Genomic DNA, 25,712 nt, shown 5'->3' with positions numbered 1-25,712 from the left:
AAGAATCTAGTTAATTAAATCTAGCCGACTAGCTGTATTTCCCCCCACATTGTGTCCCCAAATCCAGCAGTGGTGAATATGTTGTTGACTGGGAAATATATAACTACGCTTCTGTAGAATAAACCCCAAATCAATAGGCTCAACAGAATGAAGGCTTCAGAAATAAGGAAACACAGATGTTTATTCTAGCATTTACTTTCATAAATACTGACATCAAAGAATCAAATATGTAGCTGTGAAGCAGTACTGTATCCAAAATTGGATGCTTCATTAAAGCTGGATATGGCCCAAAGCTGCAGGAAACATCCTGAAGGAAAAGGTCTTCTACAAATGATACCTTTGTAGAGGCCATGGAGTAAAACAGAACATGGTGAAAACCAGTTCCGTGTTTGCATACACAGGACACCTTCCACCTCAACAATTCTACAAATATTGTGCATAAAAGGTTGCCAGGAAACACTGCCAAGGACTGGGATCAACTTCAGAAAAAATAAAACTACTAGTGGCATGACTAAGTGTAGGGGAAAAGTGTCATAAAATATTTTAGAAGAGCATCATATTTTATGCCTCCAGAACAGGCATAGAACTGGCCATTATAATCTTAGCCAAAAACAGTCTATTGATATTACTGATTGAACTGGACTTCAATCAAAATGGCACTGCCCAGGAGCTACAAATGGACTGAAGTCACAAAGTTCCAGAGTTTGTTATTAGCATCTAAGTTAATTTTTTCCCTTAAATGATGAAAGAACATTGTTCAAACCAAGAGCCCAAGAAATGAGCGAACAAATATCAGACTACACTTTTGGATATAGCTTGAATCATTAACAATACCTACAACAGCTCGGGCATTTGTAATAAAAACCGGAACAACACTTCCAGATGTACTAAAAAGACTCATCTCAACATGGGAAGAAAACAAAACCACACTCGAGAAAAGAGATGGGTCAACTGGATTTTTGTCTGCCTTTTTTCTCCATTCTTTCCTTCTTCACCTCTGACCAGAATTTTTTTAAATCCTTTCTATGTAGTGTTTGAGACAGGACAAGTACGAACAATATATATTCAAACATTATGAATAATACAGTTAACTTCTTTTTCATGGATATGTCAAATCACTCATTTATCTGTCTCTTCCCCCGCCCCATATTTTGGCTATTTTACTTTCATTTAAGAATGAAATAAGAAAGTGAAACCTACTATGATTCACTATTTTGTTTATACTTAAATGATAAATGTAAAACTTATCTACCAGAGGGTAGGCTCCTTCCTAAAAGTAAAGCTCTCGTCTTTTTCTGTTTGTTTCTCTAACACCTAGCACAACTACTCAAGTTTTGTTGAACCTGTGGATATCAGTTATCCATCCTTTCCTTACTTTTAAATAAAGTAATACTCAAAAACTAGAAATCACCTGGCATATATTATGGAACTCATTAGCAAAGGAGGCTTTCTGGAAGAGCCTCAAATGGAATGGCTCCACGTTTCTTTTTAATATTCTGTATGTGAGGCTCATCTAAAATCATTGTGAATAAAGTGCAAGACAGTGACAAAAATAACTTGAATTCAGATCTCTATCATCCCATTTTCCACATTTACATAAAAGGCTATGATTTCCATGCTTAGGTATTTCACAAGCAGCTCATTAAGATAGGTTCACATAATAAATAACTCTTCATATAGTGCATAGCCAAGAAAAATAACATATTTATATAAAATAACAAGACCGCTTAATGAGACCACGAAACTTCGTGTCCTGCCACGCACTCTGGGAGACAATGGATTTATTTCCACATGGCTATCAATTCTTATAACGTCTCCAAAGTTTTTTGAAAATAGTCTCTTAAATCATTAATCAAAGAGTAGTTATAGCATCTTCAGCTAATGAAATAGCAAATTATATAAAACTAAGTACATTCCAGCAAGATCACACAATCGAACTTGATGAAGTATCTCTTGCATACTGACAGAGCACTGAAAACACTGAACCACACTTGCCTATGTGATGGATCACACGAGGTAAGAGTGAGACTCCCAAGGTGCATTTTCAAAGTGGCTCCAGTAGTAGCAGCTGGTAGACCACCTTTCTTTCAACTGTGAGGTGCAGTAAAGTTGCTAATGCTAACAGCTACAAGTTTTTAAAATTCGTAGCTTATCACAATAAAAACCCAATGTGTATCTTCCTGGCTGACAGATGGCCTTCTATATGATCATGCAGGGATTCAGACTTCCTTCATCTTATGGCTCCACCATTCCCCCAGGGCCTTGGTTGGAGTCCTCTGCTAGATTCTCTGCTTCCAGCTGGCAGATGAGGGAAGAGAATGAATGACAAGGATCAAACTAGTGCTTTTTTATTGAACACAGATGAAAATGTTGTATATCACAAAGCCTTACCTAATTGTAAGGAGGGGTAGGAAAAAGAGTCTTGATGTAGGCCAAGAGGGAGACAAAACAGGGTTTGGTGAATACTTTAGAAGTCTCTACTATAGAAGGGCTTAACTCCCTTTGCCTGAATTACCTTGGAGATGGTTTGAGCCAAATTTGAGAGTAAGTCTTGCTAAATTATTACAATTCTCACCATAAATAGAAAGATCTAACTTAATCTAATTTACAGTAATCAGTAGATTACCTTACACTGACACGGAATCCTTGCCTGACAAGGAACAAGCATGGAGCTATTGAAAGATAATAGCATTTTCAATACAAAGTGAGTTCAGTTTACAAAGAACTTGAGGTACACAATCGAGGATGCTGAGATGAGTCTTTTATGTCAAGCAAAGGATTGTGAACTTCAGAATTTTTTTTTTTTTTTAAAGAAAGACTATGTTTATAAAGAAAGACTGTGCAATGGGTCAATTAGAGAGGGGAGACTAATGGCGGGGGAACCACTTAAGAGGCAGCAGTTCTAACAAATCAAGCAATAAGTAATAACGGAGCCGTGAGGGGATGGAAAGAAGCTACCAGATTCAGGACGTAATTCTAAGGAGATGGGATAAGATATGGTGATCAGTAGGATGAGAGAAATGAGGGAGGAGGAAAAGTTAATAATTATGCTGCAAGGAAGTTGAGAACCCAACCCAATGATGCTCTGGGTCTGAAAGTCTTATTAATAAATTATTGATTTTCTGTTAGCAGCATAGAAAAATACACTAGGTCACTTTTTCAAAGCATGTTACCTAAGGGAGTATGATATATTCTACGTGAAACATCGGTGGAATATACTTTAAATTAAAACTTTTTATACAGATGGTAACAAGATCAGCAAGAATATAAACAGCATGAGCAAAACATCCAAAGACAATTATAATGATATTTTAAAATATTTGGATATGTAGACTTGCAGGATGTAATCATCATGTCTGTTTTAATTTGCTATATACACTTACCACCTATAAGAATACCCACTGCAGTCAGCAGAAATGCAATAACGACAGCTTTCAACACTTCTTTCAACTTTGAATTTAAATACCAACATAATATTCTGCTCAAAAATCACAAAGCCAACTCCAGCAGAGAAAATGATCATACACTTACTAAGAAAATTAAACTGTAGATAACTGGACTGTCATTCTAAATTATGTTAGATGATTCAGAAAAGGGAATTTATATGTAAACTGATGAATTTGTTTCTCCAAACCCATCCAACAACTTTTTACCAAATCATCCTTAAGTAAATACTTCAAAGAGTTCAGCATTTAAGACATGCCTCCCGAAGGAAATATAATTGTATTATAAATAGCAAATTTCCCCATAACCACAAGGAAGATGTTCAAAATTCTCATCTAGTTAGTTGTCCATTGGTTTTATCTTACATGAGATAAGTAAAGTCCCTAAGCCACTACCACTTAGTATATTAAAATTACTTATAGCATTATGAAAAGATGACCATGAATTTCTACTCTATATGGAGAAAGTATCAGGAGCCAGTGATTATCCAGTGATTGCTGAGAAAGGAATGCAAACTTTACAGCATTCTCTCTTTTATACACATACATACACACCACACACACACACACACACACACACACACACACACAGATATTGTGTAGCCCTTAGGTACAATCAAATTAGGTGACCAATTAATTTTTTTTTGATCTGTACAGAAATTTTTTTAACATTTTTATTTGTAACAGACCCAACCTTAATCAAAATGTCCTCCAATAAGTGATGGGTAAGGAAACTGTGGTACATCCATACTGTGGAATTTTGCTCAGCAATAAAGGGTAACAGACTATTGATACTCTGAACAACTGTGATAGATCTCAAGGGCATTATGTTGAGTGAAAAAGAGCCAAGCTCAAAAGGTCACATAGTGTATGATTCCTGTTATCTAACATTCTCAAAATGACAAAATTATAGAGATGGAGAACAGATCAGTGATGGTCAGGGTGGTAGGGGGAGGGAGTGGTGTGACTGCAACGGGCAGCACGAGGGAGATCTGAGTGGCATCTGACATGGTCTGTATCTTGATTATACTGGTGGCTACACAGATCTACACATGTGATGAAATGACACACACACACACACACAGTCATACACACCAATATAAAAATCCTGGTTTGATGTCATACTATAATTTTGTAAAATATAACCGTTAAAGGAAAAATGGGTGAAGGATACGTGGGAGCGCTCTGTATTGTCTTTGCAACTTCCTGTGAATGTATACTTATTTATTGACTTTTAAATTTTTATTGGGGTAGAGTTTATTTACAATGTTGTGTTACTTTCAGGTGTACAGCAAAGTGAATCTGTTATGCATATACATATATCTACTCTTTTTTAGATTCTTTTCCCATATAGGCCATTACAGAGTATTGAGTAGAGTTCCCTGTGCTATACAGTAGGTCTTTATTAGTCATCTATTTTATATACAGTAGTGTGTATATGGGTGACCAATTAATTTCTTCGTCCTTAAGTATATACAGAAACTTTAAGTTAAAATCAGACTGTAGGATTATACAGTTATAAATAAAGTCATAATCCACAGTACTAATCATATTTCTAGTCTGATTATGCTTCCTTATTGCCTTGTCCTCCTGACACTGATAACAGTAGAAGGTTTGGTGAAAGTTTTTCATGAAGGAAGAAATATTTCCTCCATTAAGCTGGTTAGGAACAGTGTGGTAGGAAATTATAACTCAAGTAATAACTTTTTTTTCATAAGGACAACATAATCCAGAAAACAACTTGGAATATTTATCTAATTTAAAAGCATACCTTTCCACAGAGAAATGTGAGAAATAAAACCATTAGTCCATATGAATTCTTTCCCTTTTAGGGGTTCACTGAATACAAAATTTCTTAGAATTTTATAACTCAGACTAGAAAGGAAATGGAAAAGATCTATCCATGTTCATTTATAACAACTTCTTAGGATATTAGTTAACCCTGCTAAATGTCAGTAGAACATTTTATGTAGCAGTGAGAAATTACACTATTCTGTAATATATTTTTACAACCTCAGATGAACCTCAATCTTGTGTAACTGACTTCCTAAAAAGTTTGTGTAAATAACACTCTGCTAAATCGAATAATTTTACTTGCAGGTAAATTAGCTATTCTCTAAAGCAAACAACCACCCCAAAATCTGCTCTACACTTTAAAATTTTTACATTGCAATATAGAACAAATTAATATGTAATTTATATTCTCATTGCTTGCTTAGTATAATCATGATCTTTCTGACAGATCTAAAAACATTGAGATTTTTAATTGAAAATGCCCACCAAATTTGTGGCATGATGGTTTTTTGAATTTCTCCAAATATAACCGCTTCAGAAGCTGATTCCATGTTAATCCCACCATGCTAGGCCAAACTTTAGCAGAATATTATAATATGTCCAGGCAGCAATATAGCTTAGACCTAGATGTAATATAGAAGCCACAAGGTAATGCTCTCCTAAGCTTCATCTAATAAGGGAAAAACACATATAAACAAGTATTTGGTATTCAAAAAAGAATACCAAGAAGTGCAACCTAATCTTGAAAGATAAGCATAGAACATAATAATTCCCATATGAAGTCCAAACCTCAGAGAAAATAGTGGGTCAAATTCTTGGCAGATTTTAAATGACTTGACCTGGTTGAGAAAAATGAATGTGAGCACCCCAATTGCACCTAGAATACGTATTCTGGGAGGGTTAAACAGAGCTCCTCAGACATAGCGGGGACTCAATAAATATTTATTGTGTAAAACAGGGAGAAAATGCATTCGTTTTACTCATCAACATACTGCCAACAACTACAATACCTGAAAACAAAAATTTCTTGAACGAACAGTTATCACTGAAGTTACATTAAAGCTACACTCACCTTTGGCCATGTGTTAACCAAAAAGACGAAGAGTGGGCAAACGCAATCAACTGACCAGGTGTTTTTCAATAACAGGTCACTTCAATATGCAAAGAAAGAACAGAATTTTAAAATAAGTTTTTTAAAGCTATCTGATCAAAATATTGCAGAATATTGTAGCTTTTTTCCAAAACCTGATTTCTGAGCGCAGTCTAACTCCCTAATTTACAATGCTAATGAAACTGTATTTAGCAATGTTTGCTAATCCCTGTTTAGTTAAGTATTAGACACTTAAATGAAATAACCTGACTTTAAGCAGGAAAAGGACAGTTGATTCTATTCAGGGAGATGCACCAGAGTACCTCCAAAACACTTTGGAAGAAAGAAAACGACACTGTCACAGAACACTCAAAAATATCATAATTTGTTGATAGACTACCAGCTAATATATAAACAAACCTGTATTTTACTATGATCCTTTTCCCCATTCGTGGGAAGATCATTTCACAGGTTTACATAAGTATAGCAAAGTTCTTTAAGGTAACTGAGCAACTGAGCTCTACTAGTTTTTGTTATCTTCTAAGATACAAATATTACTTCATTAATCCAACTTATAAACTGATGTATTTCACTAGTAAAGTAATTACACAAGAAAAGTCATGAGAAACTTCATCACATAGACTCTATAAAACACTTTCAGTATCATAACAATCACAATAAAAATACCATTTCTAATGTTACTTATGAAAGGATTCATGGTCCACACTGACTATCAAAGAGGGCTTAGAGTAAGCACAAGTGACACTGAAAAACGCCACTACATCCTGAAAGGAATTGTCAAAATGGAGATTGAAATATCTTTTCTATTATACATCACATCAGCAAACCTAGAAAATGGAAAAGAGCCCAAGGAGGCATAAATTGAGAAGATACTGCACCTTGCTGCTTTGCCATGAGAGTGAAATATAAAAAGATACTATTTTGAATGCTGCTAAATTATCAAAGAATGGTAAAAGTTATGAATCACAATGTTATGGTTGAATGGAGCCTTACGATGCTTTATTGTAAATGTAGAGCTTACGTTATCAAATAGGAAAATGCAAAAGACTCATTCTACCCAGATTTTAAGATTTCATGTGAAAGGCAACTTTAAAAATTAAATCTAAATTCTGTCTTGACAAAGTGGTAAGTACTTTCAGGACCAAGGGGAAGGCTTACTAATGACATAATAAGGTTTTGAAGTGCTATGACATATTTATATACATATCTGAGGCCTGAATCACTGGGAATACTTGCAGCTATTTTAAGTTCTATGGACCCTAGAGTTGAGTTCCATTTAGCTTTCTCTTCACACCCCACCAAAGCTAATTTTGGCCTTTCTGTGACTTACCTGTATAAGCAATGGGACAAGCCATTGTGCATGCTTTCCTGCCCCATAATTAATTGGGTTCCAAAAGCAACTCTCACCTGACCTGAGGTCGGGATGTAGAGAGTTACACGGCCCTTTGGGCCTTCTGTGCATGCCGCCTGATCTTGGGCAGATTACTTAAGTTCTCAAGAGAGCAAGAGAAATTATAAAAGTGTTCTATATTGAGTTCCGGTGAAGACTAGTTGCTGACATAAAAGCTCAGTAAATAACTAATTTTACTAAGAATCATCTAGTCTACACAATGCTATAGAAACAATATGGTACTGGCAATAGAAACAGACACATAGACCAACGGAACAGAGGACCCAGAAATAAATCCACGCATATATGGTCAACGAATCTTTGGCAAGGGTGCCAAGAATATACAATGGGAAAAGGACAGTCTCTTCTATACATGGTGCTGGGAAAAGTGGATATCCACATGCAAAAGAATGAAACTGGACCCTTACCTTACATCATGCACAAAGTTAACTTGAAATGGATTAAAGACTTAAATTTAAGACCTGGAACTATAAAACACCTAGAAGAAAACATAGGGGAAAAAGCTCCTTGACATCAGTCTTGGCAATGATATTTTGGATATGATACCAAAAGCATAAGCAACAAAAGCAAAAATAAACAAGCAACTAAAAAGCTTCTGCACAGTAAAGGAAACAATCAACAAAATAAAAAGGCAAGTTGTGGAATGGGAGAAAATATCTGCAAACCATACATCTGATAAGCGTATGGTTTTTTGGATATGTACATTTGCTATGTCCAAAATATATATCGAATTCATATAACTCAATAGCAAAAAACACAAATAACCTTATTAAGAAATAGGCAAAGGATCTGAATAGACATTTTCCAAAGATGACATGTAAATGTCCTATGAGGGTACACGAAAAAGTGCTCAACATCACTAATCACCAGGGAAATGCAAGTTAAAACCACAATGAGATACCACCTCACACTTGTTAGAATGGCTATTGTCAAAAAGACAAGAAAATAAGAAGTGTTGGTGAGGATGTGGAGAAAAGAGAAAACCCTTGTATAACATTGGTGGGAATGGAAAACAGTATGGAGGTTCCTCAAACACTTAAAAATAGACCTATCATATGATCCAGCAATCTCACTTCTGAGTATATACCCACAGGAAGTAAAATCAGTATCTTGAAAAGGTATCTGCCCTCCCATGTTCTTTGCAGCATTATCCACGATAGCTAAGATGTGGAGAACCTATGTGTCCACTCACGGAGGAATGGATAAAGAAAATGTGATATACATATAAAATGGAATATTATACAGTCTCTTAAAGAAGGAAATCCTGCCATTCATAACAACATAGATGAACCTGGAGAACATTTTACTGAGTGAAATAAGCCAGACAGAAAAACAAATACACAGGGAAAAACAAAAACAAATATGATCTCACTTATGTGCATAATCTAAAAATGTCTAATTCATAGAAGCAGAGAGTAGAATGACGGTTGCCAGGGACTGGCAAGTGGGAAAAGTGGGGAGGTCAAAGGGTACAAACTTTCAGTTATGAGTAAGTTCTGGGAATCTAATGTACAGATGGTGACTACAGTCGATAATACTGTATTGTATACTTGGAATTTGCTAAGAATAGATCTTAAGTGTTCTCATCACACATCAAAAAAAAAAAAAAAAAGGCATCTATGTGAGGTGATGGAGATGTTAATTATCTTGATTGTGGTAATCATCTCACATTGTAAATGTGTACCGAATCATCACACTGTATACCTTAAAATATATAGAACTTTTATTTGTCAGTTATACCTCAGTAAATAATAAACTTACTTTTCCTTTAATAAACTTACTTTTCCTTTCCACAGCGGAATCTTTCCCCTACCCAACCAAACTCTTAATAAAAGCCCACCTATATCATTTTAAAGATGGAGAAAATAAGATGCAAAGAGTTAAGAACTTACTATAAGTCAAATGTTAGAAGTGGAAATATAACCCAAGTCTCTTGACGCCAAATCTAATATTTTTCAGTATACCTTTCTGTTTCTAAGCCTCTTTTATGGAACCATTTGGAAAATCATTTCTTCGGTCTTTAACTTGATAATTAATTCTAGAGAAAAAAGCCAGGTTATTCCATTAAGGAATAAATGTAGCCACTCACTGCTTCATTCCACCTTTACCAGAAATAAGACAATCCCCAAAGCGAATGTATAGAATCAGTTATAGGGCAACTCTAGTTGTCAGTCAGTGCTCATTCAATCCTATGTTCAAGAGTATCAACAGCAATCACTTTATTAGGTATATCATAGGTATTAACAAAGCTAATTAAGCCACAAAGAGTTCATTCTTGTCTTGTTTGTTCTGCTCAAGAAAAAAACTGTGTAATAATTTTAGAAAATGTTTCACTAAATAATTGATCTTTTAGTAATATAAAAGTTAAAATTAGCTATAGGGACTACTAACGGAAATTCACCCTGTGGCCATACTGGCTAAGTAAGGGGATATTACTGTCAGTAGCTGATAGGTATTTTATCTTTAGACACTAGGCAGCAAGTCTTAGCAGTTTTTGCCTTCTTGTTACGAAACATCCAAAAGTTTAATGGATTTCTGAATTCTAATAGCTTGGAAGACAATTTTGGACATCAACCTTCCCACACAATAATGGATCTCACTAGTTTCTTTAACTCATCCTTATTTTTGGTGAGCCATTATTAAGGTGCACCATAGTTGCATTGCATTAAGTTACAAATATACAGAGTTCAAACCCACAAATTGCAGTGATACTATTAGCTCTTGGTGGGGCTAAATTAACCTAGTACCAGTTGCCAGGACAATCACTTGAGACCAGAATCTCTGCTTAGTCATTCCTGAAGCATTTACCAGTTTACCACCACGTATAACTAACTTTGAATAATCATGGAGAAACATACTTCTCACTACAATACGATTCAAGAACAGCACAGATTCTAGAAGTACACAGGGCCAGATACAACCAAGTCCATATCCTTGACCCCTCAGGAACCAGGATTTCTCTCACACACACTGTTGCTCATACCCTCCTCTCTGTCTCTCTCCCTCTCTCTCTCTGACACATTTTTAGACATTCTGAAAATGTCAAAGCATACCCCAGCACAGTGTAATAGTGCTGTGGAACCAATAGAAAACCTATTCTTCAGTAATTCTTATAGCTCAGAAATCACAGCTGATGACCAATATCAGTCTCTTTTTAATTAGGAGAAATAGGATAATCCTGTGGAATGAACGCTGTATCTGGAATCGGAAGATAGGATTTGAAATCCACTTTCTTGATGAACGAAAGTATATATTGCCTTATATAGAGTAAAGCACTCACATGTTTTCTTCCTTTGTACCTACAACAATTAGAGATACAACATAATATTGGGGAGGTTATTCAGGTACTCATGAACTTGCCTCGTCCTGCAAGCCGCCACAATAACATTCACCTGAGGTAAACCACACTGCTTAAAGGGATCTGCCATGTTTGTTCCTACAAAAATGAAATACTAGCAAAGTATTTTTCCACAATTTGTTCATAAGTAAGTATAATCCTGTTTTCTTTAGAATTACTATAACTCCATTATAATTTGTTTTGCAGAACAAGCACAAGTATTATCCTTCTAGAATCAACTGGATGACCCATGGAGTCACGGTCAGGTCTAGGGTTCAGATGAGAGGTAGAAAGGGAAGGAGATTGGCTCCTGGCTCTTCCATCAGCTTCTCACTCAGGTTTTTCACATCAATAGGTGAGCAGTGTTCTCTCTTTCCTCCACTGACTTTGGACAAACCCAGTTAGAGACCAGCATCAGAGAAGCTCAACCTCTTGTTAAAATAAATAGAATATAGGACAGAAACAGCATCAGTGATTTGGTTTCTTTGACATTTAATGAGAGAACAAAATTATATATTGAAGACAAAAGACAACAGTGCCAGGCACACACCCAGGACAGGTGCTGTGAAAAAGCCTATTGTGGTGGTGTCTGGGGATTGAAACTCTGGAGAAAAGACTAAAATTAAGAATAACAAAGTCATTAGTATATACTTCTTGGCAGATTCTTAGCTGTATGTGGAAGCTTTGATAAAACAGGCTTTTAGCAATGTTTTAAATTTCAGATTTAAGAAAAATCCTCTCCTACTCGCCATTTGTTGAACACTGCCGTTTATTTCCATTGCTATTCATTGCCATGGAGCCCAATTACTCCTTTGTTTTCTTATTCACATTTAGTCCACAGTATCACAAATAAAAATCACAAGGATACCATTACCCTTCAACACTTCCCCAATGTATAAATCCTAATTTGCATTAAATCCTTGAAGCAACGTACATTGCAGTGAATGAAATGTCCTTCTGTAAAAAGTACTGTAAATAATGAAAGAATTTTCAGCTCAATATATATACACGACTTTACATACAGTTAAACTGACCAAGGTGCTTTTCTACACCCTAGGTATACAACATTCAATATGCTTAGAATAATAGTTATTTGAAAGGAATATAATCTTTGAACATAAAACAGTTGAAGAATAAAAAACTTCTATATATTCACTTACCTATTTTGCTATTGACCCACTGATGGAGAAATTTTACGTACCATAATTAATGGGAAAATTTAGTTAATGAAAGCTGCTGATACTTAGTGTAGTTCTCAAAGGCTGAAAACCTTTCCCAAAAATCAGTATCTGAAACCTGTCTCTTTAGGAAAAACAGTCAAAGCTTTAACTGTTTTCAGTCTAGTATAAGAAAGCTTTGAAACAAGTTAACTCTAAGCACTCAAGGAAAACTATTTTTAAAAGGGGGGGGACAAGACGAGGACCTTAATTTTCAACAATATCGGCCTGAGAAGTAACTTTATAAGAGAATGTCTGAGTATCTTTAAAAAGAGAGAGAAAAAAAGTACTTTAAAATGTTGGAAGTCCACAAACTGAGCATAGCAGTAAAAAGGACTCGAGGGAAAATTTAATGAAAAATAAAAAACTGAAAGCAAATTATTTGATCAAAACACAGACACACACACACACACACACACACACACACATACATGCACACACACTGCAGGCAGTCATTCAGCATTATATGCTAGCTGGCTTTGTATTTTCTTTTAAAATGTAATCATGACTTCTTAATGTATAAAACAATAAGGCTCTCAAGGTACTCATGAAAAATTCTTATCAAATTTCACTCTAGAGTTAATGATATTAGGCATGTTAAATCAGGAATCAACACATGCTATTTTCCATAGCAGGAACTATATAAATTACAAGCTCTTCCATGTTTTTGTTATTAGGTTTGGTACACTTAAAAATAAGCGGTATTCTACATCGAGTGCTCTAACGCAACGGTTTTTATATCTTTCAGAATTTATAATTCATCTCCACCCTCAATCCTTACAAAAAACCACAAAAGGACCTGCAATTGCTATTTACTGTCTTGCCCAATAAAACTGTATTTGTTCTGTTTTTGAATTCATAGGTTTTGCTTTATGAAGTTTTCAGAAAGAAGCAACTTTATTATATTTTCATTGTTACTCATGATTTTAGCTTAAAGATCATTCATTTTAACACAACATCCTGCTATATTCTCATTTGGGTTGTTCTATTTATCTCAAAGGTACACTTATGTATTACCATTACAAAACAATAACTATTTGCATAATACTTCATGATTTTACATCTATTAAAAACACATCACAGGGAGCCTGAGGATGCATTCAGTAGCTTGTCATTCACCACTTCAAGACCCTTCAGAGCTGAACAAGGGGGAGGGGGACATTTTGCCAAAGGCAGAAGAAATGAATATAAATAACAAACTCTGAAGTTTTAAAAATAGAAAAGAAAATTTTAAAAATGCAAACAAAAATATGATCATATGCATAAACAAGATAATTTCAATTTTTAAAACTCCATGTTCTCTATACAGAGCAAGGTGTTTGGAGATTTATGTATCTTCTATTATGATACCCATTGAAATTATCTAAAACTGTGCTACAAAAATAAAGAAAATTACCATCTTCTTGCTAGATTTTATAAATATCATATTAAAATTGTGCCTATTTACATAATTCAGCTTTTCCTCAGCCTTGTGAAACAATCTGAGTATCATTTCTTTATTATTCTAGACTTAACCCTATAAATGTGCACATTAAGAATGTTTCAGAGGGAGGTAATAATGATCTAACATGTTCAGAAATTACACTGTCTCATAACTTCTTCTTGGTAAAGCAATTACAAAGAAAATTGTTTACATCTTCTGTATTTTCTTCCATAACCACCAGTCCAGATAAAAAAAATACTGAATGCTGTTATGTCACCTCTAGTCCAAATGCTCATAGCACTTGAAGCTTTTTGTAAGCAATATGCTTCTAGACTAAACACATATCCCTGAGCCACCACCTACCTAATTTAACAGTTTTAAATGTAGTTTCAAATGCAGCGTAATACCATCTTAAACACACACACACACACACACACACACACACACGGAGTGTGCAGAAAAGCAAGGAGGTGGAGAGCCAGAAATGGAGCACGTTGTTGTTTTTCATTCATGCAGTATAGTGATGTCAGTGTCTGCAGCAGCAGCAGCGGCAGGAGCCTTGACCTGTGGAGGCTACAATCCACTGAAGTCAGAACCTTGCAGAATTCAAAAGAAACTGAGTAGATAATTGTTTGAAAAATTGTTCAACTGTTCATAGCATGAATTTTAAATAGATAAGTAAAAAGAATAGATTAGTTGTATCGTTTTAACTTAGGTAGAGAGGAGCAAGGTGGGATGTGGAGAAGTAACAGAAAGGTAATATCATCAGGGAACCGGGGGCAGAAGAGCCTACATTCAAAATCATTTCAATGTAAGAAACTGACAAAACCACCTGGTGTTAAAAACAGCAGAAAGGCCTCTTCTGTTCCCAATAGAAGTTCTCTGATGCAAATCTGTCTCCTGAACAACCAGATTCAGAGAAGTGTTTTCATCATGATCGCGTTAAAATTGCATTCAACTCAGATGTGACATACTACAACAAAGAGGACAGTTTAAGCCTGGTCACAAATTTCATTAAAACTACTTGATGATGGACCTTGTAATTCTTAAGCAATTAAGACTTCTGAAGGATGCAGAAAAACAAGTTGTACTACAATCTGTTGTCAGATGTGTTTATCAACAAAAGGGGAGGAGGTACTAGATGACCAATATATTGTTGCAGCAGTTGCTGAAACTACTCACTATGCCCGCAAACCCTCTGAACACAGTCTTTCTGCAGTGCTTATATTATGGCTCTTACATTAGTCCCTAAAAGAAAATCCCAAAACTCAATCTATGTACTGTTGAAACTAAATCACTCAAAAATTTATGTAACTGCTGCCTTCTTTTCATTCTGTTACCTCTCATTTCATACAGTTCTAGAAAACGTGCAAAGGAGTTGCACATGGCATTAATCTGTTAGAAAATGGTGGCCTTTTCTATAAAATACAGCCAATGTGTATGTGTGTTCAGTTGTGGTCATTATTAGGGCGATCACGTTGTTTTCATTCATTCATTCAGGATTTGCTGGAGGATGTCAGTTTCTGCAGCGGGCTTGAACTGGGGGAGGAGTGGGGGAGCAAATTCCTTCCGGTGCATTATGATTACAGGATGCATTTCTCGGTGCTCCTGGACACATACCACTGCACTACATCCTACCCTGCCTCACCATCAAGTGGTCTGAAAACAAGGGCCTTAGCAACATGCTAATTACAGGTCAGAAATATTAAAGCAAAACACCAAAACTGCAATCTATCTTAACACAGTCACGTTCTCCAAGTCTAAGACCTTCATCAAGAAAACTCCAGTAATAAAATTACACATACCACATAAACATTGCACAGGCTCCACAGTGATTCCCTTCCAAGCAGAGAGTTTCCCCCTCGGTATGATCCGTTCTCTCCACAACGCGGCAGCAGCATCTGTAGCCCTAGCGTGCTATCTAATAACATGAGCTACTCCTCCCTCCCTTAGGAGCTTTACATCCCTGTTTTGGCTAAACTTCCTTCTCTCCCCCAGGACTAAACTAGATCATTCACCGTGTCCCTAAACATAAACCAAACCACACCAAAACGCAAAACATCAAGGGAAGCCGACAGCATCCACCAGCTCACCATTACCTTTGACAGCTAAGAAAAACGAAACTTGAGATCCTTTAACAGCTCAACTGAACTGTTAAGTGTACTTAAAAATAGAAGGGAAAAAGGGAGCACACTCCACAAATAGGTCCTTAGAAATTTACCATGAAAGTCTTGAGTTGGGCATAAACTGTTTCCAGTGCAGTACCGCCCTGAGGCATATGACTATATAAAGTAGAGAAAAGAGGGAGCCCCCCCCTCCAAAAAAAAAGCCCAACCAAACACTATACACTTCAATTGCACATCCAAAACTGTCCCCTCTACACACCCAACAGGATATCCTTACATCATAACTGGTGCCTCCACCTCCCCACCCCCAAAAAAGAAAACAAAAATTATCCCGGTAGGCACAGACACGTTATAGGAACTTTGTAGGAAAGCACAAAGAGGCTGTACAGATTACAACCACCACCTTACCTGCTGCCGGAGAGTTTGTGTGCGTATTGTTTTTAAGTGTTTCGCCCAGCTCCTCCTTCCCCCACTACAAACAGCAAACACATGAGTGAGCTAATCAGCTCTTAAACTGAAAAACCTTTCGATCCAGGCGAGTGATGGAAGATAAAAGCTGAGGGGCGCCAGGAGGGTCAAATAAAAGTTGCTCCGCAGTTCGCTCATCCAAGCCCCGCAGCGACCGCAGGGGGCTGAGGTTCCCAAAGCCACTTTCACACCTTCCAGAATGCACTAGCAAAGAGAAGCCCGGAGAGGCTGAAGTTTCCACGGAGGGCGCCGTCGGGGAGACGGCAGCCCGGGAGGACGCAAGGGTTGGGCTCGCTACCTCTGCCCACGGGCGAGCCGGGGCTCCGGCGCTCAGGTGAGTGGCTCCTCCGGTGGCTGTCTGGGGACCGTCTCGGGCGGCCCTTGGCCCGCGGCGCCTGCTCGGTCGGGGCCGCGGTCGGCGGCGGCGTCGGGCCGGGCTGGCCGGGGCCGCGAGCCGCGCCGGGCCCCGGGAGGCTGCCCAGCGAGGCGGCGGCGGCGGGCGGGCGCGTGGGACTGTGTCGGCTGCCCCGCAGGAGCTGGTAGGGCACCGTGGCGCGGATGGGCTGCAGCAGCCGGCCGGCTCCCGCAACCGGGGCGCAGCTCACGCCTCCGCCGCCGCCCGCACCGTTCCCGCTCCCGGCGGCGGGGGTGGCGGGCGGGGAACCCGCGGCGCTGCGCCGCATCCTCTGCGGCGGGGGATGAGGAGGAGGCAGTGCACATGGTGGCTCCGCGGGCCCTGGACGATGCCGGCCAACACCGAGGCGCGGAGCGGGAGGCGCGCGAGCGTGTGGGAGCCGGCGCGCTAGTGCGTGCGAGTGTGTAAGGTGGAGGGGCGGGGGGATCGTGGAGGGGGAGGAGTCTCTCGGCTCCCCCTTCGCAACGCGCACCCCCGCCGCCTCAGCGAGGGGGGGAGGGGAAGGCTGCGAAAACAAACGTCCAACGGCCCCAACCACCCGACCGGGCTGGGTGTGGCGGTTACGGCCGGGGCCGCGAGGAGCCCGGAGCCGCCGCCGCCGCCGCCGCCGCCCCGGGCCTCGCGCTGACAGGGGAAAGGGGCAGCCGCCGGCATCACGCAGACGCGCGGGGCTGCACGCGCACGAGAGCCCGGCAGCTGCAGGGAGGGCCGGGATCCCTGCTTCTGGGGACCTGGTAGGGGGAAAGGGCCTCGAGGTGCCTGGCTGAACGCGGAGCCGCGCCGCCGGCTCCTCTGCCCGCTCCTCACTCCATAAGGAACCTAACCCCCCAACCCGTACCCCGCCCCCTGCACCGCCTCCCGGCGCTCGGGGCGGGCAGCTGACGCAACAAGAATTCCCATTGTCTCCGTCATTCTCCACCAGCACGCGACTGATTGGTTTCCGGGTAGGAGTGAGAGGAGCACCTGCCAACGAACGTGGGCGTCCTACTTTGGAGGCGGGATACGAAGGAGCGAAGGAGGAGAAAGGGGCTGTGCGTTCAAGGAGGGGCGTGAGAGTTGACAGGCTTTGAGGTGAGAGGGGGGCCGTGATTGGGCTGCCCTGGAAGAGTGGGTCCGTGTGTGTCCTGCGCGTACCCCGACACCCACAGACGCGCACGCCCAGGGAAGCAGGTTGTGGGGGCTCCACCCTGCAGGGCCGTTTGTACCACTTGAGACAGAGGATACGTCAGGCAAACTTGACTTTGCAAGTACACCTATTCTGGTGGTAGGATGTTTGAGAAGAATCCATCCCTTCCCCACTAATTTTAGTAATCTGAGTTTCTGTGGTGTGTAGACTAATCAAAAGAATTTAAGGCCATCAGAAGCAATGTCTGGGGGTTGGATTGAACACTGGGCGGATACTTTTACAGTTATCCTATGGAGTGAAAAGAGATCATCAAATCTTATGTTCCAAGACAATAACTCTGAATTGCAGGGGTCAACAAGGAATTGTCCATCATTGCACCGTCAGTTAAATGGAGGTGTAATGGAGGGCACGCCCTGTTGTCTTTTCCCAGAAGCAGATGGCCTCTTGGGAGAAATAATACCAGACTTGATGTAACAATCCACTGGGGTAAATTTAGTTTTTATTCTGCAGTGGAACTGAAGAGAAACTAAGATTTTGGATGACTGTCAGGAACCGAAGTTTACCCCACAGTAAACCAAGGTTTGAAACATTAAGCAGGAACAATTGATTGAAGGGTCCACATCAGATACCCTCCATTCGTTTCCATGAGAGAAAAAAGAAGTGGGAGATCAGATTGGTCTACTCTTGGTGTCTGCCCACACTGACAAGCTTCCTCTGATTTCCGGCACTAAATGCAGGGGTCAGTTTCACTTAGAGGAGCCATCCCTCTCAGCTTCATTGTGCCCTCAGAACAGAAAGCATACTAGGTTCTGTAAAAAATGGATGAAACCACTTTTTCTGTAAAATGCAAGAATTGCACCCATGAATACTAGTGACAGTTCCTCACTTTATCACATAGTAGAATAACAGCTAACATTTACTGAGCATTTCATGTGTCAGCCACTGTTGTAAGAATGTTTTATGTGTTAATTCCTTCAATCCTCCTATAATCCACAAGGTAGATACTACTATTATCCCCATTGTGTTCACATGTATTTGCTTTCCAGAATAACATATATTAAATGTAAATGTAGTAAAAACTTTTTCTTTTAAATTTAGTATAATTGACCTATTGTATTATTTTTTCCACCTAAAATGAAAGATTTCCTCATTCATTAGGAAATTGCCTTCCTTCATGGGGAAAATGAATGATAAATGGCTTCTTTCTGATGACTTTTTCAGAGTATCAAGAACAAAAATTGACGGATTAAAATATGTGAAGTGTTTAAAAATGCTGGTAAATTTCCAAGTTGTCGATTCGATTACAGCATGGTTTCATAATAGAAATGTTATCTCTGGCCACTCCTAAATATAAGTATGTAACGACCCCAACACTTTAGATTACAGTCATTCTAAATTTATACCAAGCCACAGTCCTAATGATTTGGATCTAAAACAACCTACCTAGCCATATGTTAAAGTCTTTCTGTGTTTGTTCCAAACTGCCAACGCCAACTTAAATCAGACAACCAAAACAAATCTAAATGACGCACACAGAGAACTAGTATGATCTTAAAATACTATTTTCAGTTGCTGATAAGTCACCATGACCTATTTGGAGGTTCAATCACCTTCTCTTTACTAAATATATCTTGGTTGTCTCTTAAACCTTTGTTCTCATGAAATAAATACTGTTCTTTATGTGTAAGGAATTCAGTCTCCGAACAAATCAAAGGTGGGCTAAAATCAACTAAAGCCAGTATCGGCTTTCCAATGTCCATTTGTTGAGTTCTTAACAGTATTTTATTCTTAGTGAGTTTGGGAGTGGGCTCCAAGGGTATGAAAAGAAGCTTTAGGAAAACATACCCCTCAGTAAATTGGGACCCCCCCCCCCCTTAGAAGGAAGTGTGGATTGCTGGGCGAGAAGAGCGTTGTTACCCGACTGTGCTAGCTATGGGATGGTTAGGTCCCGTGCAGATTAGCTCTATTTGTTGAATGTAAGTGTAACAAAATCCCTGGAAATTCTATATATGTTAATGTTGGTAATGACCTCTTTACTATGTTGACCTACCTAGAAGAAGACAACACTGAAAGCGCAATTTGGTGGCATGGGAAATACCTTTGTTCTCAGTAACCCGTGTCTTGGCTGTTTGTGGAACAAGATTCCACCGTTAGCTAATCTGAAGTAGAACTATTACACTTACTTCTTGGTTCATATATGGTAATGGACTATACTTTAGGTTCCATTAAAACTTGGAATCATTGGCTACCTCTGATGAATATGTAGCCCCATGTGAAGAGAGAATGAGATAGCTAACGGGCCTACAGAGCTACCAAAACCTCCCTCTTCTAGTTTCATCCAGGTTTGCCAGGGGATGCATCCAAGCCCCAACCAAATCTAAGAGGCAGTCCAGGCTGTCAGTATCAGAAATGAGGTCACGGCTGAGAGAGAACACTAAACAGATCTGCACTGATGTTCATCTTCAGCTGATTAAACTCTCTTGTAGGTGGATTCTTTATAGCAGCAACAAAAAGAGCCTTGCCTGAATTTTTGTCCCTGGCAGATGCTTACAGTAAAACTCCTTACTGCTTGTGACAGGCTACGTGCACCTTTGCACTAGGTGTTCTAAATAAATAAAAACTACTGGTTTCTTTTTTCTCATTGTATTTTTAAACTTCACCATGGTAAACATGTGTTTGAATTTGCAGTAATTAAAAATAAGCAATAAGAGTTTTCTTTTTTACAGTTAAACCCTGGGTACGATGAAATACAGCTGGAATCTTCAAGGGTGCATCTTCAAGGTTGCGTTTGCTTAATAATTTCTTGCCAGAAAGTTACAGGCACCATCCAGTCCAGCCACTAAGTACAGTTTCAAGTTAGTTACACATGAGACAGTGAGGGCTCACAAGCTGATGCAGAAGGAATAATTCTGCCTTCTGTCTTAATAGAGATGGAGAAAAAAGAATTCTGCCTTCCGTCTTGATAGAGACGGAGACTTCTGCGTGTTTCTGTGCGTTGATAGTTTATGTGTACACGCGCAATTTGCTTTCTCTGGCCAGGACACAGCAAGGAGCAGTTCACTTAACAGCATACATTTCTTGATCTGGATTTTGTTCAAAATGCTGGCTCTGATGAGACTTTTATTTGGATGTTGCCTCAATCCCTTAAAGCATAAAAACCGTTCAGTACAGGTCTTTCTCCTACTGTAATCACATCTGTGCCAAATTAAAAATATTGCTAAGCACTCCTTGAAAATAAGTGATGCAATAAACATCATCTTTTGCTTAGCTGTTAGCACAGTATTAGGACGTTGTGCTTCCTTGACCATGTATTTGGTAGCAAATTATATTTCTGCTTTTTAAATTACTCAAAAAAGTCAGGATTATTCAGGTCCTTTGTTTCTTCAAATCATGTTATTAACATGTATTGACATATATAGTTCTTTCTTCTTTTATCTTAGGTGTATATAATTTTATCAGCTTTGCAGGAAAAACAGATACCCTCAGGGTCTGATCTGGTATTGGAGGAGATAAGCTCACTTTTAGCTCATGCCTAATAACATTACATTACTGTTTAGAAAGAGAGAGCAGGCTATGTCTTATAAATTTCAATATACTCTTTCTGTCATCGAATAACAACTGAGTTATCCTACTGATAAACCATAGGACTCATACGGAACTGTGGATGGTGTCTATTCACTCTATTTTTGCCAACTAAGAGTACAGAAGAATATTATGCAATGGCCAGCATCCCAGTGACTTTAGGAACCTGTATACAGTGAGCGCCTCTTCACATAGTGTTCGTGGAGCATTGTTTCCAATGATTTCAGGAGGAGAACCAAAAGGGAATGGAAAGGATAATTAACTGAATATTTGTGCCATTGGGCAGTGGAACATCCCTAAGCCTCAGTTTCCTCCCTGGTAAAATAAAGAAGAGAGTTCCTTTCTCACAGGATGGCTGTGACTGTTAAGTAGGATGATGTAATTAGATGAAAAGAGTTTGTAAAGCACTATGTTGGTGATTGTTATTGCATAAATATGAGCACATTAGGAAAGACCTTATGAAATGGGGTGCTTTAGCACTCAGGGGAGCCATTACCTGGGGAGTTAGAGAAGGGACAGGTTGAACACCGTTGATGCTGGCGCTGCAAAAGCCACTCCCCAAATTTCCTGGTTTGCGGTGACATTCAGCTCATTCAAGGTAAAGGGGCCATCCTGCCCCTCCCACAGCAACAGAATTCCCCGTTTGGCAAAGATGTCTGCTATGGTGACTGATGTCGTCCACTTTAATATCAGGAAACGTGGGAGTATTAATGGAAAGGAGGTTAGCATTCTCTTGAGGGAGTTCAAGGAAGCTTTTCCAACGGGGAATTGAGATGGGCAGCAAACTACGATTTAAGCAGCTAATGGGCATTAACTAAATATACAACAAGGAAAGCTGGTCAGGTGAAATACAGATCAACTCTTCCTGTCTCTACAAACACACCTCAGGGCCTGTTAACACAGTAGCTCCACACCCCAAGGAAGAGAGTTAAAGACAACGGACTAGGTGACGCCAGTGTCCTGGGGGCAGGAGGGTGCCTGGTGGCTGAGGAGATGTGCTCTGTTTGCTGTAAGCAGAGGTTCTACCACCATCATCTTCTTTTGCAACAACGGAGACAAACACAGGGGATTTTCCTGAGCAGCCTGAGTGACAAAGAAATGAGGCAAATGAGTGAGAAACTGATGAGCGTTCATCGAAGAGCAACAAATATGATTTATCAGCCTGAAGGGACTGCCTTCAGAGGGAAGAGGAAAGAGACAGGTCTCCCAGCATGACCACTGGCTCTAGCTAGCAGGGACTGGCTCATCAGCCGCAAGGACTTGAAGGGTGTAAATAGCGGGGACGGGGAGAAATTATTTTGTGTGGTCCAAGGGGACGGCAGGAGGAGTGACGGAAATGAGAGTCAAAACAAAGATAATTCAGGCAGCTGAGCAAGACTCATGCCCTAATGGAGAGATCTATTATAGACTGTGCTGCCCTGTCCCCCAGGAGGGATGGAGGCCCCGTCACTTGTGCCATTTGCAATTGGGAAAGGCACTGAAACGTAGATCAGCGTATTGGAGAGGGAAAAAACCACCACATGCCCTCAGAGAATCAGTGGGATGCCTTAATAGGTCTTTTCCATCTCAAATTACTGCAATGTGGCTTGTGTGCATGGGGATCTGAGTTGCTAGAATAATTTTGCATCATCTGGGCTTCTTTTCTGCTACTACAGGGCCCCAGTGAAGAGATGATAATAGGTCATGGACAGCAGTTTCTGCATTGTAAACAGAGGCCTAAGTGTGCCGATGCTTTAGTGTGACGGCAGAACTGAGTAGGTTAAGTTTCACATTGTGATGTCAGTGTAAATAAATACATACACATACTGATTGAGACAAAACAACATCCATGTACTGATTGAGACCCAAGACAAAGGAAAGGAGCTTTGCCACATTTGGATGGTTAGCTGCCTACGTGAAAGTTCAAGTAGTTTATTCTCTCATCTAGGAAAATAAACGTCCAAATACTTAAACACTATCTTAAAAAAAAAAAAAAAGACTATCTGGTCTTCAAAAACTATTAAGAAACAGTTACTGTGTAGGAAGTTTAGAACTCACGTTTTGAACATATTCCTGTCTGTCTACAGCTGCAGTTGTATTAGCAACAGACACATTCTGAAACTCGCGCTGGCCCAGAAGGGCACACGTGATCATGAGGCGGTGCCAACCTGGGTAACAACTGCAAGTGCCAGGGGTGGGCACAACGTGGTCAGATGGAAACTGGGGCAGGCAGAGAAGGGCCGGTGTGACCATGATTGCTGGAAGGAGCACAGCTGTGACCATCACAGCCCCTCCCAGCCAGAAGATAACACAGATGCAGGGGGACAAAATTGGTCACAGGGTGACAGGAGGGAGAGGCAGTGAGAAAGAAAGCAAAAAAAATCTAGGAGGGGGGAAAGCCACAGATGTAAGTTCCTCGCAGGTGGAGAATATCACGGTTCCTGATAAAAATATTGTATGTGGTTGGGCGTAAGTTAAACTTGGCGTTCTGGAGCACTGAAGTTTGCTACAAACGTATTCAGGGTTTGACTTACACCCGACAGATAGAGGTCAGCCCTCACCCTGCTGCTCTCAGCAGCTGTAGCCAATGGGAGACAGAGCTGCCCAGCGTACCAGTTTAAGCTGCTGCTAATAGATAAAAATCAACCTAACCCCATTTCCTGCCTCTCTACTGTCCTCACTTGTCTGTTCATGGCCAATTTAGGCACAGGCTGAGCTGTTGGCTTGCTGTAACTGCTGGGAGACTGATGGGGTAGAATCTGATGCTGGCACATTCCCTTCTTAGCTAGGTGAAAGATCTGGTTTTAAGCCCTTAAAAGGAGGACTGTGTAAAAATGCAGTACTCCCTCATTAGCCTAAGGGCTATCCTAAATTCATAGATTTTCCTGATCTGTCACTCCAAGGAAGCTTTAGAGATGTTTAGACAGAGGGAAATCCACGATGGAAGGCTCTTTCAGAAAGGCTACAGCAGAGGTTAAATGACTTGCCCAAGGTTACTCAGAAGGGTGACTATAAAGGCAGAAAGAGAACCAAAAGAGGCGTCTGAGAAGAATGGGGGAAATTATCAAATTAAACCTGGAGAAAGAACAGCGTCACTGATCCTCACGGTTAAAGATCTGTTGGAAACCCCAGTTCGCTAACACACGTTCCTTTATCCCAGACGTTCAGACTCTTAACTTAAACGTGAGTTCAGATATTTTCCTATGCTCAAGTTTTTAAAACTGTCCAACCTATTCTCCTCAACAAAAGTGACAGTAGATCAAGCTAAGTCTGGTCGTGTAGCTTCAACTGTTTCCTCACTAAGGCCTATAGCCAAGAGCCTATGGAGTTGAGTTAGAGGTTGCATTTTAGAAGAACAAGCTTTATGCTAAATGTTCTGTTGTAACTACATATCTTTCTGCAGTGTTTTATGCCTTCTTTCTTTTTTCCCCCTGGATTACAGACCAATTGGGCCAAACTAGAACTTTAGAAGCAGAGAATTCCATAACTCAGAATCTTTGATTCATATCGTTTGCTATTTTCTCTTCATTACCTTAAGGGAGCAATGAAACCCTGCAACTCCTTTGCCCACTGCTTAAGCTTCCAGAGGATATTCCTGACTGAAAGTGGTCCACGTTCTGAAATAAGAGGTTCCTTCGTGTCCTTTGTGTTTAAATAAACAAAATTAGGCTAAAGAATATTTGGGAAACATTTAAAAGAAAAAGTCACCCATAAAATTGCCAGCCAGTAACAGCCACAAGAACATTTTTGTGTTTCCTCCTTATTTCTACACACATGTATACTTTCCAAAATTTGTCATAAATGTTTCCAAGGTTTTTTCGTATTTTGCCAAATTGCCTGCCAGAAAGATTAAATCAATTTATAATCCATTTTCAATGAATAATTTTTTAAAATGCAAACAAACTTTAAAATTGCAAGTTGAACAATGATACCTCACTGCCATGTTTGTTTTCTTGCATCTGCCTCACTCCTAAGGCTGACCATTTCCCCCCATGATTGTGGCCAATATTAGTGGACCTTGTATTTGATTCCTCAACAACAGTGTGGTTTCTGGAATTGAGCCTAGTGCCAGGAACGGGTCTTGATTAACACAAACCAAACATGGTGATCCAATCTCTCTTGCTAGTGAGTGGTTCAAAACGAGAACATGGCATCCTCTGACAGCAGAATTGATCCAGCTTGGTTCCTAAAGTGACTCAGTGAAGCTAAAGAGAAGAACTTGTATTTTTTTTCTTTTGATAAATTTATTTATTTTTATTTATTTTATTTTTGGCTGCGTT

The sequence above is a fragment of the Eschrichtius robustus genome, chromosome 2 (genome assembly GCF_028021215.1).
Source record: "Eschrichtius robustus isolate mEscRob2 chromosome 2, mEscRob2.pri, whole genome shotgun sequence".
Taxonomy (NCBI): Eukaryota; Metazoa; Chordata; class Mammalia; order Artiodactyla; family Eschrichtiidae; genus Eschrichtius; species Eschrichtius robustus.
This window is presented reverse-complemented; position numbering follows the sequence as displayed.